Below are 18,900 nucleotides of genomic sequence, written 5' to 3'. Positions count from 1 at the left end.
TAATGTGGTATGAATGACCTGCTATGCTAAACAACAATCTGACGTTTGTGAGCGATTTAGCAAGAACGTACATGGTGTACCTTTTTATAATAATAGTATCAACACATATAAAAACCGCGGGGTTATTTTTTCAAAACACTCAGTTGAGACTGTTGGGTAAGGAAGCTGGGTTGATTTGACCCAATTTTGATGATGTGTTTGCGGTGCTTATGACAGGAATATGTGTGGAAAATAGAAGAAAACCAATCAAGACACAGGAGAGACAATTATGAAACCGTCTGGAGTGTGTTATTTTAAAACTGGAGGCTTTTGTCAAGAGTGTTTTCTCACAACCAACTCACTTGAGCGGTGACTGCTCAGCGAGAAAGCTGGGAACTGAACAAGCCAAAATGGTGCTAGACAGGAGTGGATAAAAACACTTTAAACAGACTAAAATCCTGTCGTTTCGATATAATACAGAGTTTATTCCTGACTTTCAGTGTTTATTACAGGCTTCAGTCAGTGTGTTTCTTGGCGTCACTGATTGTTTGGCCATAGTGTTAGTTTATTTGTTGGTGGAAGAAACACATGAACAATATAACTTATCAAATTAAATGTAAATTATTTAGCATCAAACTTCTCAATTTGGTTTAACTGTATAAGCTGTATAACTATGGAGTTGTTGTTTTTTCTGCACTTCACATGTACGGTTTTTCGTTTGGGTAAATTTTTGTTTGTTTCTGGTGTAATACATTTTCAACTTTTGATTTCTACCTGTTGTCTGTGTTGTTACTGTTGTCATATTGTGTGTGGTTTTAATTTAAAAGCCCACTGGGGTTCATTTAAACCCAGCAGTATAGTAATTTTCAAACAATACTTGAGTTAATAAAACAGCCTACCATGTTGGGTTAAAAAAACATTTACTTGGCATGATGGAGATATTACTTGTATGTATGTATGTATGTATGACCTACTGTTGTAAACTACAATCATTTGGGAGCAATTTGTTGTACTTACCCTGTAACTACATGGAATAACGGTAACAAGTTGGGCTTAATAAGTTTTAATTTAATTTTGTTTGTTGACCAAATTAAATCCTATACTTTTTTTTTTGCTATAAAAACATATAAATTATTCAGTAAATATAGACCGAGATACAAGTGTTGTGTTGTGTCGTATTTTATTTTCTACAAACAGCTTAGAAGAGGTAAGCTTGTTTTAAGCTGCATTGCACCTTGATGGTATACAGTGTCATGCAAACTAAACATCAGAAGAATTTAATTGGTGATAGTGGTGTTGGTGGGAAGTTGTAGAGTGAGGGATTGCTGGTGTGATTGACTTAATGCAATACCATCATAATGTAAGTACACTACATGGTAAATTATAGATCATATCAGAAACTCATCAACTCATTTCCCTAGATTTCCAGTTTTGTTGTTCAGTAATCTCCATCATGTATCCTGTAATAATATGAAAGAATATGTACCCCGTGGTTAAAAAATACCTAGGCATATAATATAATACCAATGTATTATTGTGTATTCTTGTTAAATTGCTCCCAAAGGTAAGATTGTTTAGCATAGCAGGTCATACATACCAGGCAATAACCCCTTAGTTTCAAAATACTTACAGTATAACTAATTTGTAATTTCTTAGGTTGTTACACTTTTATTCCCCAAACTTTGCATATCGTTCCCGTAGACCTGCCTATTACTACCTGTCCGCTATTAGCTTATAGCCCGTTAGCATCACCAGCGTGGTTGCCGCGTTGCCATTGCTAATACTCTATTCACTCACATTACCATTGGTTTACTCACTGTTACTTGCTCTTATGGCGGATGTGTATCTACCTTTGAGTGCAGGAGAGGACTCATTCGAGCTTCATTCGGTGCAGTATATAAAAAGTGTTTCTGTTGCTCATTAAAACGTTTCTGAAACGTCTGTGCATTTGACAAATATTGCATGTTATTCACTTCATCTGTGATAAGAGTATGCAAACACCGCGAGAGCATCAATACCGGGAGCAGAAAGCGTCCGATTTCATGTCTCCGCTTTCAATTCCGCCCCGACTACAAGCACGGTGCTGCATGAAGTCAAACACACCTATACACTCTCACATTGCGAAGTCTTGTTTCACTGTATTCGGACAATTCTGAGCGGTTATCCTTGTTCCCTATCGATACTTCACTCATACAGCGTCTGCTAAGATGCTATGGGGAAAACTCCTTTTTCTCCGATGACTGAAGCCTTTTTCAATAATGCTGTGTAACTGCATGGCCATTGGTTCGTGCAGTGAATTAAACAAGGAACCAATGGCTCGTCAGCGGAGCTGCACGAGTCTATGGCGACGAAGCCCACCAGAGCCCGCTATACACTCTCACATTGCGAAGTCTTGTTTCACTGTATTCGGACAATTCTGAGCGGTTATCCTTGTTCCCTATCGATACTTCACTCATACAGCGTCTGCTAAGATGCTATGGGGAAAACTCCTTTTTCTCCGATGACTGAAGCCTTTTTCAATAATGCTGTGTAACTGCATGGCCATTGGTTCGTGCAGTGAATTAAACAAGGAACCAATGGCTCGTCAGCGGAGCTGCACGAGTCTATGGCGACGAAGCCCACCAGAGCCCGCCAGAATGGGCGGGGCCATCTGGCTATAGAAGTGGGCATATCACCATACAGTGGGGAAAATATTTATTTGATCCCCTGCTGATTTAGTAAGTTTGCCCACTTAAAAAAAAATGAAGGGTCTGTAATTTTTTATGGCAGGTTTATTTTAACGTATAGAGACAGAAGACAAACCAAAAAATCCAGAAAAAACACATTATATAAAGGTTAAAAATGTATTTGCATTTCAGTGAGTGAAATAAGTATTTGATCCCCAAGCAAAACATGACTTAGTACTTGGTGCAGAAACCTTTGTTGGCAAGCACAGAGGTAAGACATTTTTTGTAGTTGGTCACCAGGTTTGCACACATATCAGGAGGGATTTTGGTCCTTAAGGTTTCTTGGCTGTCGTTTGGCAACTCTTAAGTTTCATCTCCCTCCACAGATTTTCTATAGGATTGAGGTCTGGAGACTGGCTAGGCCACTCCATGCTTCTTCTTGAGCCACTCCTTTGTTGCCTTGACGGTATGTTTCGGGTTATTGTCATGCTGGAAGACCCATCCATGACCCATCTTCAGTGTTCTGGCTGAGGGAAGGAGGTTCTTGTTCAAGATTTTACAGTACATGGTCCCGTCCATTTGCCCCTCAATTCGGTGAAGTCGTACTGTACCCTTAGCAGAAAAACAGCCCTAAAGCATAATGTTTCCACCTCCGTGCATGACTGTAGGGATGGTGTTCTTGGGGTCACAGTCAGCATTTCTCTCCCCCCAAACATGGCGAGTTGAGTTAATGCCAAAGGGCTCAATTTTGGTCTCATCTGACCACAGCACTTTCTCCTAAGCCTTCTCTGAATCATTTAGATGTCCATTGGCAAACTTTAAACAGGCCTATACATGTGCCTTCTTGAGCAGGGGGACCTTGCAGGATTTTAGTTCATTGCGGCGTAGTGTGTTATCAATGGTTTGCTTGGTGACTGTGGTCCCAACTGCCTTAAGATCATTAACAAGCTCCTCCTGTGTAGTTCTGGGCTGATCCCTAACCTTTCTCATGATCATCCTTACCCCATGAGACGAGAGCTTGCACGGATCTTGCGTGGCAGCTCTGGCCCCTTGGAAAGACTCTCAGTGGATGGAACGGTGCATGCACCTGGGAATGGTCTGCAGAAGGAAGGTGGTCTTGACAGACACCTACAACATAGGATGGGGAGCGCTGTGCAATGGCAAACCTGCTTTTGGCCACTGGTCAAAAAGAGGAAGGTCGGCTGCACATCTACTGCCTGGAAATTCTGGCAGTGTGTTTGGGCCTTCACACCTTCTTGCCAGAACTAAGGGGACACCATGTTCTAGTCCGATCGGACAGCATGACAGTAGTGTCCTACATAAATCACCAGGGAGGACTTTCCTCGAAGCACCCCGTTTGCTCTAGAGCACCTCTTGGAATGGGTTCAGCTCAACTTGCATTTGCTGAGAGCGACGCAGGTGCCAGGCAGGGTGAACCAAGGAGCGGACATGCTGTCTCGGAGGAATGTTCCCTCAGAAGAGTGGATGCTCCACCCGCAAACGGTTCAGAAAATCTGAGAGATCTTTGGCAAAGCAGAGATTGACCTCTTTGCCTCAAAAGACAACTCTCATTTCCCAACTTATTTCTCGAAGGGCACGGACACGTTGGCCCACAACAGGCCCAACCTCCTCCTTTCTGCTTTTCCCCCAAATGCCCTGATCCCGCAGGTAATCAGGCGAATCAGAGAGTAAGGGCACAAGGTTCTGTTGGTAGCCCCGCTCTGGAGGACCCAAAACAGGACCTCCCCTCTCAGGTGAACAGAACGATATGGCACCCCCAGCCCGAGCTGTGGGCTCTGCACCACTGGCCTCTCGATGGGAGCCTACGGACCTCCTTGAGAGTGTATTAAATACAATCTCTCAGGCTAGAGCACTGTCCACAAGACACCTCTACGCCCTGGAATGGTCTGTCTTCTCCGCCTGGTGCACGACCCGTGGCAAAGACCCAGCTTCCTATGACATATCTCAGATATTGTCCTTCTTGCAAGAGCTGTTGGACAAGGGCCGTTCCCTTCCACGCTCAAGGTCTATGTAGCAGCCATAGCAGCCTATCACGCTCATATAGCTGGCCGATCAGTGGGCAGGAACAATCTGGTTGTTCGCTTTATGAAAGGGTCTAGGAGGATTAACCCACCTCGCCCCGCCACAGTCCCTACATTGGATATGTCCACGATGCTGAGGGCTCTAAAGAGCCCTCCCTTTGAGCCGCTACAATCCATTGATCTTCGTTCCCTGAGGCTAAAAACCGCTCTGCTACTGGCGTTAGCATCAGTAAAGTGGATGGGAGATCTGCAGGCGCTCTCTGTGAGCCCGTCCTGCCTTGAATTCGGGCCCAACGACTCCAAGGTCGTCCTGAAACCAAGGCACAGGCACATACCTAAAGTGCTCTCCACTCCATTCAGGGCAGAGGTTATAAAACTATCGGCACTTCCTCCCTCGGAGAATGACCAGGAGTAAAATTTACTTCATCCCGTCAGGGCATTGAGAATTTATATTAAGCGTTGCATCCCGATCAGGCAGTCGGAACAACTGTTTATATGCTTCGGTGGCCGCACCAAAGGGCTTCCGGTCACGAAGCAAAGACTTTCCAAGTGGATAGTTGACGCTATTGTACTAGCATACTACTTTGGGCCTACACTGCCCCATGGGAGTAAGAGCCCATTCAACTAGAGGTGTGGCCTCGTCTTGGGTGTGGTCTAGTGGTGTGTCCATTGCAGAGATCTGTGCGGCAACCGGCTGGGCTTTGCCATACACATTTGCCAGGTTCTATAATCTGGACGTCCCGGCCTTACAGGCCCGGGTCCTTTCTGCATAATCGCTCATTCTTGCCTTAGGGCAAACCAGTGCTTAGGCTTTTCCTTCCTGTACACTCTTGGCCCTCACTGAGTGCCGAGGCTGTAAGGGGTTTTCTTGGAACGATTACTTAAGGCCGGGCTGACCTCTGCGAGCTTGGCCCTATTGCCTCCTGTGGGGTTTTCCCCTACAAATTACTTGGTCCCTCTGGGCCCCTTGGTGATCAAGGGAAGTTCAAGTGTCGTACTTGAGTCATTCCTCTAGCATAGCATGGCGGGATTGTACTGGTTCCCCAGAGCATCTTAGCAGACGCCATACGAGTGAAGTATCGATAGGTATCCCGTATCTCAGGGAACTGAGGTTACGTTTGTAACCGAGTAAGTTTTCATGTCTACCTTGCCTTGTCTAGCCTTCTTTTGTTTTTGACCTTGGACTGTTTCCTTGTTTTATGATTGTTTGCTGCCTGCCCTGACCATTGCCTGTTTTTCGATTACTCTTTTGCCTTGCCCTGAATACTGTTGTTTGCTGGTGTTAGACTCTGCCTGTTTTGACCATGATCAGTTTTATTAAAGCTCGCATTTGGATCTTCATTGTCTCACCCTGTCTGTTTCAACTTTATTCTTAACAACAGCAATAGAGGTCTTTTCTCAGTACACAAAAAGGAGTAAGTAAAACTTACAGGAGTTAGTAAAACTTTACCACGATTTCACTAAAATGAAGTTATGAATTTGTAAAATGTTCACATGATTTAGTTAAAACAAGGCAATAAATGAGTAAACTGTTGTAACAAGTTGTTAATTTGTGGCAATGAAATATAAAACATGTTTTTCCCGTGTGTAATGTCTGGGGCTTTGCCATTAGTAATAGCATTCGCGCCACTAAAACCATGCTCAAAATGAGTGAAATCATAATTCAGCGACTCTTCATGGCAGACATTGATGTTTGTGAACACTATTCTGAAAGAGCTTTTTTAGAACCTCTTCACTGGCAGCACTTAAATTGCGGGCCGTATTTGCTTGTTTTAAAGGGGTCATGGTGCATAAAGAAGATCTGTAAAGTTGCAAAGACTAAAGTCTCAAATCCAAAGAGATATTCTTTATAAAAGTTAAGAGTCAGCCACACCTACCTAAAATAGCTCGTTCTAACACGCCCCCACATATCTAGGTCACTATGTGGAAATATTAGCATAATGCCGCCCAAATGTGCACACAAAGAAAGAAGGTGTGGTTTCAGTAACCGCAGTTAGTGTTGAAGCAGCATGTCAGGGAGACGCTGTGTTTCAGAGCGAAAGCAAAAGCACTTTATTTGGCCTTCCGGAAGTGGATGCAATTAGGAATCATTGGTTAAGATTTATTTACAGCATGTTTTGTTACTAGTTTAAGTATTTGCTATTGACTTTTCAAATGTGGTGTTTTGCGCAGTGCAGAGTAACCCGTGTGTGTGAGGGGAACAGGGTCAGATCACAGGAGAGTGAACTGCCTGTCAGAAATCATAGCACGTCAGCTGTGTTAACCGTGGCTTGTGTACTGCATCATCACGCGACTCTGTTGCCCTTTCGGGCTTGACATTATTAACTGTCTTGATATTTATTTTGAAAGCTGAAGCTGCGATTATGGTAAGGGGCGTTACATTTCCGACGTGGTGTTCGGCCAATCACAATGCACTGGGTCAGCTGGCCAATCAGAGCAGACTGCGCTTGTCGGAAGGAGGGACTTTGTAGAAAACGAAGCGTTTGAGAGAGCCGGGGCATAGAGGACCTACAATAATGTACAGTATTTGAAAAATAATGTGTTTTTTGAACATTAAAGCATGTCAACATATTCTGTTACACCAAATACACAAAATAATGATCTTTAAAATAGCATCATATGACTCCTTTAAACTAAACTTTTTACTTAAACTTCCGTTGTTGTTTTTAAATTTCAGTTATATTGTTACTATCTTTTACCTGGCCAAAAACTCCTCTAAGTGTCTTTTTTTTTTAAAGAAACAGTGACTATGACTATAGTTTACTCTAAAGCATTCATGAATTGCAATAAGTCTGTCATTTTCCAGAACATGCTCAAAAATAGGGATGTCAGGTAAGAGACTAGTTTATTGCACTTTTTTGGTCGATTTGAATTTAGTTGAATTCTTGTGCGATTCTTTTTATCCCGATTTGTTATCTTTTGTTTATTACCACTATTTATTTACTTCATATTTATGTTGACATTGAGCCCTATTCATATTTTAATTATCTGCAGTTGCGTTTGGGGGGGGGGGGGGGGGGGTGTGTCATGTATGGTGGGGACACACACAGACAAATGTTCAAGATCACGAATTTTTTTTTTTTTTTAAATAAAAAAGTTTTTCAACAAAATGTCATGTGATGTAATGACTAGTTAAAAAGCAATATTTTCTTTACACTTTGAATGAACATATGTGATTGTACAATACTCTTTTTTTAATCAAAAGTATATTCATTAATTAATTAATTCAATGCAACATTTACTACATATATAATTATTACTTATGTCGGGGGGTGGGGGGTGGGGGGGGGGGGGGGGGGGGCTTTCTAAAATCTAGGCGAGATACACACTAAATTACTCTGTAAAGTGTTGCCCAATACCTGTGTGTTTTTCTTGTATGTCTAGGTCAAATTATTCAGAAATACAACTGAAAAGTTTTGTAAAACCTTACGCCCACAATTAACTCTCAGTAAAATAAGGAATGTGGTCTTTAAACACAGAATATGTCTATAGACAAACATGAATATACACAGAAGTATGAAAAAATTAAATATTTCATGCATGTTGCATTTGTTTGTAAAACTGGCAGAGATTTTAGCATTCACCCTAGTGGAAAGTAATATATTTGAAATACATTTATTTCATACTAAGTATTGTTCAAATCTATTAACATATTTACTGACATATCGCTCAAGACTTACTGATATAAAAAATATAATTAAACTTACTACTTATGCACAATGCCCATTTCTTAATATTAAGCCTAAAATGTGTTTTAATGTCACTTTTGATGAGGATTGTATGGTCTTTGAATAATATCAGTCTTTAAATGCTAGATATTTAAAGTGTACCTGAAGTATACTTGCAATAGTTCCACTTTAGCACAATCAGATATACTTCAGTACATCTTTAGTTGGACTTCCACACGATTAAATTTCAGTACAAAATTGCAGAGTATTTTTAAGTATGTAAATATGTAAATGTACATGTATGTGTAATTTCAAAGAATTGCACAGTTACAAACATCTCAGCATTTATTTGTGCATTGATTTACAGGTTACACATGCCAGATCTTTGTATTTGAGAATTGTTTGATGAGCTTTCGAAACACTGTATATATTGATGGATTTTGATGCGTAAATGGGATGCTATGTTACACAAAATATTTAATTAATTTAGTTTAATTTTATACATGCTCAAACATGGAGAACAATCAGCAAATGTAAATGTGCTTGTCGGGTTTAATTTTGTCATCCAAAGTGAAGATTCACGTCATTCAAATGTTTAAATATACTTCCAAGAGCTTCTCACTCTCAAGCATAAATGTGGAGTCTATTTCTGTGCGTATAAGATGTTTTATGTTTTCTCTTTTTTCCTATGTTATCGTAATAGAACATTTGTTGTGGAAAACAAACATTTTAAATTTTATTGCAAGAAACACAGCGATGACATTTCAGGCATTAATATGACATTTTAATTTTACTTAACTGCAGATAGCAGGACAAGACAGTAATAAATAACTCTACATAACGTATGTATTCGCCCCTTCTTTTCGCCAATGAGTTTTTGACTTTTTACATGCTCTCAGGATGGAAAAGATTCGGTTCACAATAAAACAAAAGACAAAACCTTTTCTGAAAGTCTGGAGCCCTTTCTGGAATATTTTAAGGAGACAACTGCATCCTAATTTTATTTATTTTTTATATAATATAATTTTTATTGATTTCATATAATTTTTTCCCCTTCTCCCTAATTTATTTAATTTTATTATGTATTTATTTGAATGTATAACTATGCTTGCCTGGTGTTTTCTTTTTTCTTAATCTAAAGTAATGTATGGTTTTATGTTGTATGCGTGTATCTATATTATTATATTATATTATTTATACTATATTATTATATTTACGTTATTGTTACTTTCTGTCTGACCTAAGATGAACCAAATAAAAAGCAAAGGCAAAAAAGAAAAGAAAAAAGAAATGTATGTATTCAGAAGTGAAATAACATTTCACCCTCTTTTATTTCTACCAGAAATAATATTAAGCTCACTTTCTTGCTCATGCTCAGAGCCTTCAGTATTGCCATTACAATACTGTGAGCTTTGAAATTACAGATGTAAAATGTTGTTTCTTTCAAACTTAACCAAACTGAGCTGATAGATTTGCTAATAGTTTCATTTGGTTATTTTAGTAAAAGGAGTTAGTAAAACTTACTCATGATTTCACTAAAATGGGGTAACAGATTTGTAAAATATTCTCATGATTTAGTTAAATCAAGGGAATAAATTAGTAAATTGTTGGAATGAGTTGTTAATTTGTGACTGCGATATATACAAAAAAAATTCCTGCATGTCATGTCTGGGGTTCCCTTTCAGTTGGTCACTTTTGATGTCACGTTGATGACCGATAAATTGGGGATCTCGCTAGAGAGAGTTCCGGTGCCTCTGCCTCGATCTAGTTGTCTTCCTGGCAGAAGTCGGGGGAGGACTACTTCAGGGCAGAGCCGGCCCGACCTAATAAGTGATATAAGCGGTTGCATAGGGTCCCGTGGCCTCCAGGGGGCCCCATGTCAGGGTCCAGACAGTAATGCTCGATAATTATAACTTTGATAAAGTTTCAGTCGCATGTGTTAATGTTTGAAAATGAAGAGGTGGCACTATAAAACTGGTGCAGACTGCAGAGAATTGGGAAAAGAGAAAAGAGAGCAAGAAAAGAGTAAGTGATAGATTTTGAAAATATATTGTTGAAATGGCCGTTGCTGCATCGTGCTGCAAGCACTTTGAAGACGTGCTGTGCCAATGTGACAACAACAATGAACATGAACTGGTTTTGTTGTCTTGGCCACTTCAAAATACGTGAATAATTCTATGTTAGATATCTTATCAGAATGGTTTAGAATGCATATATAATCTTATTTTCCATTAAGTTTTACAACACTGTGCTTTTGCTGCGTAAAAGTTTGATCAGATTTTCTCATTGATGTGTTTGTGAACAAAGTAGCAGATGTGCTGAATAAAAATGCAAGTTCACTCTGAGGCCGCGTGTCCACCAAAGCATTTTTAGCCAGCTGAAAACACCAGGCGCTCAACTGAAAAAACCGTTGCGCTCACAGCTGGGCGTTTTCAGCAGAGACACTGCGGTTGATATCCGCTGAAGTAATATGACAGATGCATCACGGATGAAATGTTTTTCCAATAATTATTTTTCATAATAATTTGGTAGTCCTGCAATTCCATCTGGTAAAGACATAAATACTCTGAGACAAGCAATATTAACTTCTCCATTGTATCAGAGAAGTCGTAGTACAAGCAGGGTGTGACGGTTGGTCGGTATTAGTCCCGCCCATCCTCCACTGTGATTGGTCAGCTGACTAAATAGTGACAGTGATGAGTGCTGCGTTTTACCCACAGTTGAACATTCTTCAACTCTTGGTGCCAAGAAAAAAGCCAGAGCTCTCAGCGTGAAAAAGACGCCCAGCACTCGGCACGCTTCTGGCATTTTAAAAAACGTAGCACTCCCATTGGAAACAATTTTAAAAATATGCTAGCCTTGGGAAAAAATGCTTTGGTGGACACGAGGCTCTTTAGGAGGTGGAGGTGGCGCTTTAGGAACAGCATTACCATGGTTACTCCTCTACACGTTAACATGGTTACCTATGTACACAAAGCAGCGTACATGGCGCGGGCAAGTGCAACTTCTGACACCCGAAGTCACATCGTATTTGCATGTTTTCAAACAGCCATTCAGATTTTCTTTACCACTTTGAATATATTTGTGTTATTTGATAAACACCAAACATTTGTTTACACTTATACATTTTTGTATTTTAATCATGCCAGCCCAGAAAATAGATTATTCTCTTTAATTTTCATAATCCAGGTGTACTTGCTTTATTAAAGCATTAACGGGTTAGTTCACCCAAAAATGAAAATTAGCCCATAAATTACTCACCCTCAAGTCATCCTAGGTGTATATGACTTTCATCTTTCAGACAAATCCAGTCGGAGTTATATAAAAAATTGTCTTTGATCTTTCAAGCTGTTTAATGGCACTCAGCGGGTGTTGCATGCATCAGTCCAAAAGAAGAGAAATAAAAAGCACCCATCCATAAAAAAAGTGTCTCACACGGCTCCGGGTGGTGAACAAAGGCCTCCTTTAGCGTATCGATGCGATTTTGTAAGAAAAATATCCATATTCAAAACCTAATAATCACTTTAATCTAAACTAAACTAAGGCTTGTTTAGTTTACACTCAAAGTAGATTGGTCTCTCTAGCGAGATCCCCAATTCGTCGGTCAACGACGTGACGTCTCTGTTCACTCCTTCAGGGAACGAGGGTTACATACATAACTGAGATGCTCCGTAGTTTTGCCATTAGCAATAGCATTTGCCATTTAAACCATGCTTTGGACAAAATGAGTGAAATCATAATTCAGCGACTCTTCATGGCAGACATTGATGTTTGTGAACACTATTCTGAAAGAGCTTTTTTAGAACCTCTTCACTGGCAGCACTTACATTGTGGGCCATTTTTGCTTGTTTTAAACTAAGTAAAGCGTACTGCATTTAAAAAAAAAATATAAGTTTAAACTTTCAGTTATATTGTAACTTGCTTTTACCTGGCCAAAAACTCCTCTGAGTGTCTTCTTTTAAAATAAACTGTGACTAGGACTATAGTCTAAAGCAGTGGTTCCCAACCCAGGGGTCGCGACCCCCACTAGGGGTAGCTAATGATTTTCGAGTGGTCACCAAGTGCCAAAATGAGTGAAATCATAATTCAGCGACTCTTCATGGCAGACATTGATGTTTGTGAACACTATTCTGAAAGAGCTTTTTTAGAACCTCTTCACTGGCAGCACTTACATTGTGGGCCGTTTTTGCTTGTTTTAAACTAAGTAAAGCGTACTGCATTTAAAAAATATATATAAGTTTAAACTTTCAGTTATATTGTAACTTGCTTTTACCTGGCCAAAAACTCCTCTGAGTGTCTTCTTTTAAAATAAACTGTGACTAGGACTATAGTCTAAAGCAGTGGTTCCCAACCCAGGGGTCGCGACCCCCACTAGGGGTAGCTAATGATTTTCGAGTGGTCACCAAGTGCACTTAAAAAAAAAAATAATAATAATTTATTTCCTTTTTAACAGCACAATAAATAATTCATTTCTAAATATTTTTTAAATAATTCATTTATTAAAAGAAAAGAAATTTCCTTAACGTTGAGAATTTTTTGTAGCGTATCGCAAGTGTGGGAATGTACAGACGTAACTTTAAAAAAAGATGCAGCAAAGAGAAAATGGCAAAGTGCCAGGGAGAAGACAAAAATGAATGCGCCAAAAAGAAAACAAGGACTTATTTGGACAGTTATCTTGAGTTCGGTTTCATTGAAGCAATGGACAAGGTGATAATTGAGTGTGTAATCTGTGGTGAGGGACTAGCGAATGAATTTTCTTCAGTGTCACAAATCATTCTATTCTAATATGCTGATTTGCTGCTCTAGAAACATTTCTGATTATTATATCTGCTCAATATTTGTGTGGAAATGGTGATACACTTAGTTTGGGGTAAGGAAAATTAATAAAAAAGTGTCAGAAATCTTTTGTAACATTATAAATGTCTTAACTATTTCAAATAAATGCTGCTCTTGTGAACTTTCTGTTCATCAAAGAATCCTGAAAAATAAAATGTATCACGGTTTCTTAAAATATTGAGCAGCTCAACTGTTTTCAAAATTTAAAAACTGATAATAATCAGAAATGTTTGTTTACATAACATATATGAGTGTACTGTTTATATTTATAATCTATATATAAATACACACACATGCATGTATGTATATATATTTAAGAAAAAAGTGTTATGTTTATGTGTTAAATATATTTATATATAATATAAATTATATGAATATAAATATATACATGTAAATATTCTCAAAATATATACTGTATGTGTGTGTTTATATATACATAATAAATATTAAAAATAAAAATTGATTTTACTTTTTTATAAAGCAAAAAAGACCTCTAACACTAGCTTGCTCTATTCTTTTTCTATTCTATCTGTTTTCTTATTATTTATTATATTATTTAAAAAACCCTTGCTGCATGTACTGCGTTAAGCTAACTGAGACTTGTTATAGCACTTGTATATCATTGCTCTTTTGTTGTTTTTGATTGCTTCCATTGTCCTCATTTGTAAGTCGCTTTGGATCAAAGCATCTGCTAAATGAGTAAATGTAATGTAATTGTAATATCTTAAATAAAGGTACTCAATTTCTAGGTGTGTTCCCCCGAACTATACCTTAGGAGGTTGCTTACAGGTATACCTTCTTACGTGCGACGTTACCAGGTGCTGTCCATGAGGGTGGTGCTGAATTGGTGGCTATCGATGGATCGAGAATGGATTATTCCCTCTATGCAGGGGCTGCTTCAGTGCATTATGTGAGAAAGTGGTGTTCTTTATAAAAGAAGTGTTGATTTTAAATAAAGACACAAAACTCCTTCCTGTTAGAATGCAACGAACTTGCGTGAAAGTTTTACTTTCGCTTTGCAAAAGTGATCTGCTCCAGTGATCTGTTGAAGATCTGTATGAAGATGGGGGCCAGCTGGTCAGCACAGACTGGTGTAACACAATCTGGGCCTGGTGCTTTTTTCCTTTTCTGATTCTGGAAGACCTGGCACACTTCGTCTTCAGATCGTTCAGATCGTCTGCAAGTTGTTGATTCTCCACCGTGTTGGGGGATGGTGTCTTGTAGTTGGTGATCTCTTTCAGACCTTTCTGACCACACTGATGCCGAGTTGCTGGAAGTGAATTGAGTCCTTAGTTTTTTCAGAATAATTCCTCTTTGCCCCTCTGATCTTCTTTTCCAGTGTGTATTTAGCCTGTTTATACAAGACATTATCCCCCTTCTTGTAAGCATCTTCTTTGGCCTGACGGAGCTGTCTGAGTTTTGCAGTGAACCATGGTTTGTCGTTGTTGTAGGTTAAATGAGTCCTGGTAGAAATGCACATGTCTTCACAGAAACTGATATAAGATGTTACAGTCTCTGTGAGCTTGTCCAGATCGGTGGCAGCAGCTTCAAAAACACTCCAATCAGTGAGGTCAAAACAAGCTTTCAAATCCTGCTCTGCTTCATTAGTCCATCTTTTTACAGTCCTTAATACAGGTTTAGCTGATTTCAGTTTCTGCCTGTAGGTCGGTATAAGATGAACCAAGCAGTGATCAGAGAGCCCCAAAGCTGCTCGTGGCACAGAGTGATATGCATTCTTTATTGTGGTGTAACAGTGATCCAATATATTACTGTCTCTGGTGGGACATGTGATGTGCTGTCTGTGTTTTGGCAGTTCATGGGAGAGATTTGCTTTATTAAAGTCCCCAATAATGATTAAAACAGAGTCTGGGAGTTGATCAGCGAGTTTCTGTAAAGCTGAGCTCACGTGCGCTTGCGGAGAAATGTAGACACTCACGAGAATGAATGATCAAAACTCCCGCGGCGAATAGAAAGGCTTACAGATAATGAAAAGTGCTTCTAGATCGGGAAAGCACATCTTCTTTAACACCGTTACATCTGTACACCACCTTTCGATGATGTAAAAGCATGTCCCGCCGCTGCACAATTTCCCCGTTGATTCTGTGTCATAGTCCGCTCTGAACAGCTGGAAACTCTGCAGATTTAACGCGCTGTCCGGTATGGCGTCATTCAGCCAGGTTTCCGTGAAACACAGAGCAGCAGAGTGTGAGAAATCCTTATTTGTCCAGGAGAGCAGAAGGAGTTAATCCGTTTTGTTGGGTAGAGAGCGGAGGTTCACCAGACGGATGCTAGGCAATGGCGTTCTGAATCCGCACTGCCTGAGCTTCACGAGGGTGCCGGCTCTCTTCCCCCATCTGCACGTCCTGAAGCGCTTGATCAGCACCGCTGCTCCGCCAACTACTATGTCCAGCAAAGCATCAGAATAGCCGAAAACCGGTAATATATATAATATCAGGTAATGTGTAGTGCCGAATGTCCTGCAATTCGTCTCTGGTGAAACAGATTGCAGGGATATAACTAAAGACAAACTAACAAAAACGCAAAAATAACTGCAGAGCACGCCATGGAGGCCGCCATCATCAGCGCCATATTGATCATGGATCAAAGTTATAATGCAAAGTTATAAAGTTAACAGCAGGAATTGATCAAAGTTATAATGGATTTTGTCAGATTTTGCCTTCAAGTTTCTCAGAAAATCTACAGTAAAACCCAGTGAAAGTTGACACAGAGTCTTGGGTGCCTTGAAGAATAATCAATTGAAATGTTCATGTTAACTCTGAAGGAATTTGAATAATGCCTGTATAAATGTCAAGGCATGGTCAATGCTATTATGCATTGTGACAGACTTTGCCATTCATTTTCTCAAATATTCTACAGTAAAATCTTGTGAAAGTTGACACAGACAGAGTCTTAGGCATTCTGAAGAAGCACGAGTAGAAATTTTCAAGTTAACTCTGAAGAAATTTGAATAATGCCTGTGTAAATGTCAGAGTTAACTTGAAAATTTCAATGAATTCTTTTGAAGAAGTTGTGAAGTCTGTCACAATGCATTATAGCACTGACCATTCATTGATATTTACACAGGCATTATTCAAATGTCTTCAATGGTCAGTGCTATAATGCTTTGTGACAGACTTTGCCATATATTTTCTCTAAACTTCTACAGTAAAATCTTGTGAAAGTTGACAGACAGAATCTTGGGCATTCTGAAGAAGAATGAATGGACATTTTCATGTTAACTCTGAAGGAATTTGAATAATGCCTGTATAAATGTCAATGAATGGTCAGTGCTATTATGCATTGTGACATAATTTGCCATATATTTTATCTAAAATTCTACAGTAAAATCTTGTGAAAGTTGACAGACAGAATCTTGGGCATTCTGATGAAGAATGAATTAAAATTTTCATGTTAACTCTGAAGGAATTTGAATAATGCATGTTGAAAAAAGTAGGAAATAATCACTGTTATAATGTATTTTAACAAGACTTTATTTTTGTGGAAAACTCCACAGTATAATATATTCGAACATAATATAACTCTATCTTTTATAATGTCCAATATTAATATGCTTGTTAATAGTTTTTTTCCCCTGTTTTTTTGGGCACATTTAATTAATAACCGCTGAAATATAGGTCTTCGTCAGCTTTTTGGCTGCTTCGTGTATCTGTACCGTAATACCACAAATAGACGTGCAGCAGAATCCAGGTGGTGGCTGGCTTGACCGGGGTGAAAAAATAAGGGCTTCAATACACGTTTGAAGGAAAAGGCTCCCCACTGTCTTGCGTTTCACTGTATGACACACTGTCAAGCCCTGGCCAGCAAACACCTCTCTGATGAACTTAATGAAATGCTGAAGACAGTTGTAAAGATTGTTAACTTTATTAAAGCCCATCCGGTAAACAAGCAAATCTTTGCGGAACTGTGTGAAGATGAGGTGCATCAGACACTCCTCATTCATACCGAAGTGCGCTGGCTATCAAGAGGCCAAGTGTTGGTTCTTTTTATTGAACTGAAAGAATAAATAAAGCAGTTCCTGAAACTGAACAACCAGAAACTGTTTGATGAAATGACAGATGAATTTCTTATCAGAACATCATACCTGGCGGATATTTTCAGCCTCTATAATGAAACAAACAAGCGCATACAGAGAGCGGATGCAAATATGCTGGAATGCAAAGAAAACCATTGACGCATTTGTGCATAAAGTGGACTTCAGGAAGAATAAGCTGATAAAACGAGACCAATTTCCATTACTTCTCAAACAGACTTGGGGAAATTTACCTGAATCCTTGAGCAAAGAGTTCACACGTCACCTGGAACGGCTACAGCAGGAGATGAAATCACGATTTTCGGATGTTGATGAACATGTCGCCAAATGCGCATGGGTAATGGATCCATTCACCGCAAAGGAGGAAGACGTGGAGTATTTAGAAGCGGAGGACGAGCTCTTGGATATCAAGTCTAATTCTCTTCTGAGGAGATTCTTTACCAAACATGGGTATAAACGGTTCTGGCTGGTGAAAGGACCCAACGTCGCACCCAAGCACACCATGCTACAACCAGACTCATCCTGCCATTTGCCACAACATAACTGTCCGAGACTGCTTTTAGCTCTCTGATAACCATCAAAACGAAGGCACGCAACAAGCTGGAAATACACAATGACTTTCGTCTGTGTCACGGCAGAGAAGAGTCAGGATCCATGTGTGAGTGCAAAGGTAAGGTTTATTTAGTAATCACAATAACGGAGACACAATGTGATAATCCTCGGGTCCTGGTCGGAAACAGAGCTCCACAGAGAAATCCCTTCAACCACTGCGTAGACCAAACCAAGGAGAAGGCTGAAGATCCGTACCCTGACTGAGTGAGAACTGGAAACAGAGAACTGACAGGGAGACAGGAACATGAGAATAACGAACCGACAAACACACATTGAACAGAGTGGCCTATAAAGGGCTCGCTAACGAGTTGCAGCTGGCACGCTCTGATTGAGCACCAGCTGCAACCACTAACGAGTGACGTACGCACATACAAGCACATGACAAGACGCAGAAAGACCGTCCGGACCCATGAACCGTGACAGTCTGGCTGTCATGAAAATCATGCCTAATATCCAATCTCTAGCCCTAGAAATGCAGGCCCAGAGTTCACATTAAATAGCGTTTAACAATTAAATAAGGGCTTAATTCAACCAGTAACACAAGGAAAGGCATGAAAAAACATGCATAACTTAAAATATTCAAATAGCTATTTTGCAATGGTTATTGTTGCGTTTTAACTGTATGTATGTTTTTAGCTTTTAGAATACAAAAAAACCCAACACAATAATACATTAATTCTCTGATTAAATTATATACATGTTAATAGATTTTAATTTGCTCCTGTTTGTTCATCAGTTAAAAAGCAGAGCCTGAAAAGAAAAGTCTCTTCTTGTGAACCCTTGTATGTTGTTTGTTACGGGGCTGACAAGACTTGAGACGTGTGGATCCATGTGCAAGCTATTTATTAACAGAAGACAGAGACGTGGTCATAGAACAGGCATGGGTCAGATAATGGCAGACAGGTATATGGCGGGGAAGACACAAGAAAAAACCTAAGGCTAGCGGAGATCAACGATCAGCAAACAGAATCAAAGGGGCAAGACTCTAGGGATAAGTCCAGGTACAAGGCAAGGTCCAGGCAGGGGCAACCAGTATCAAAATAGGG

The sequence above is a fragment of the Sinocyclocheilus grahami genome, unplaced genomic scaffold (genome assembly GCF_001515645.1).
Source record: "Sinocyclocheilus grahami isolate Dianchi unplaced genomic scaffold, SAMN03320097.WGS_v1.1 scaffold2015.1, whole genome shotgun sequence".
Classification (NCBI taxonomy): Eukaryota; Metazoa; Chordata; class Actinopteri; order Cypriniformes; family Cyprinidae; genus Sinocyclocheilus; species Sinocyclocheilus grahami.
Note: the sequence above shows the minus strand (reverse complement) of the source record.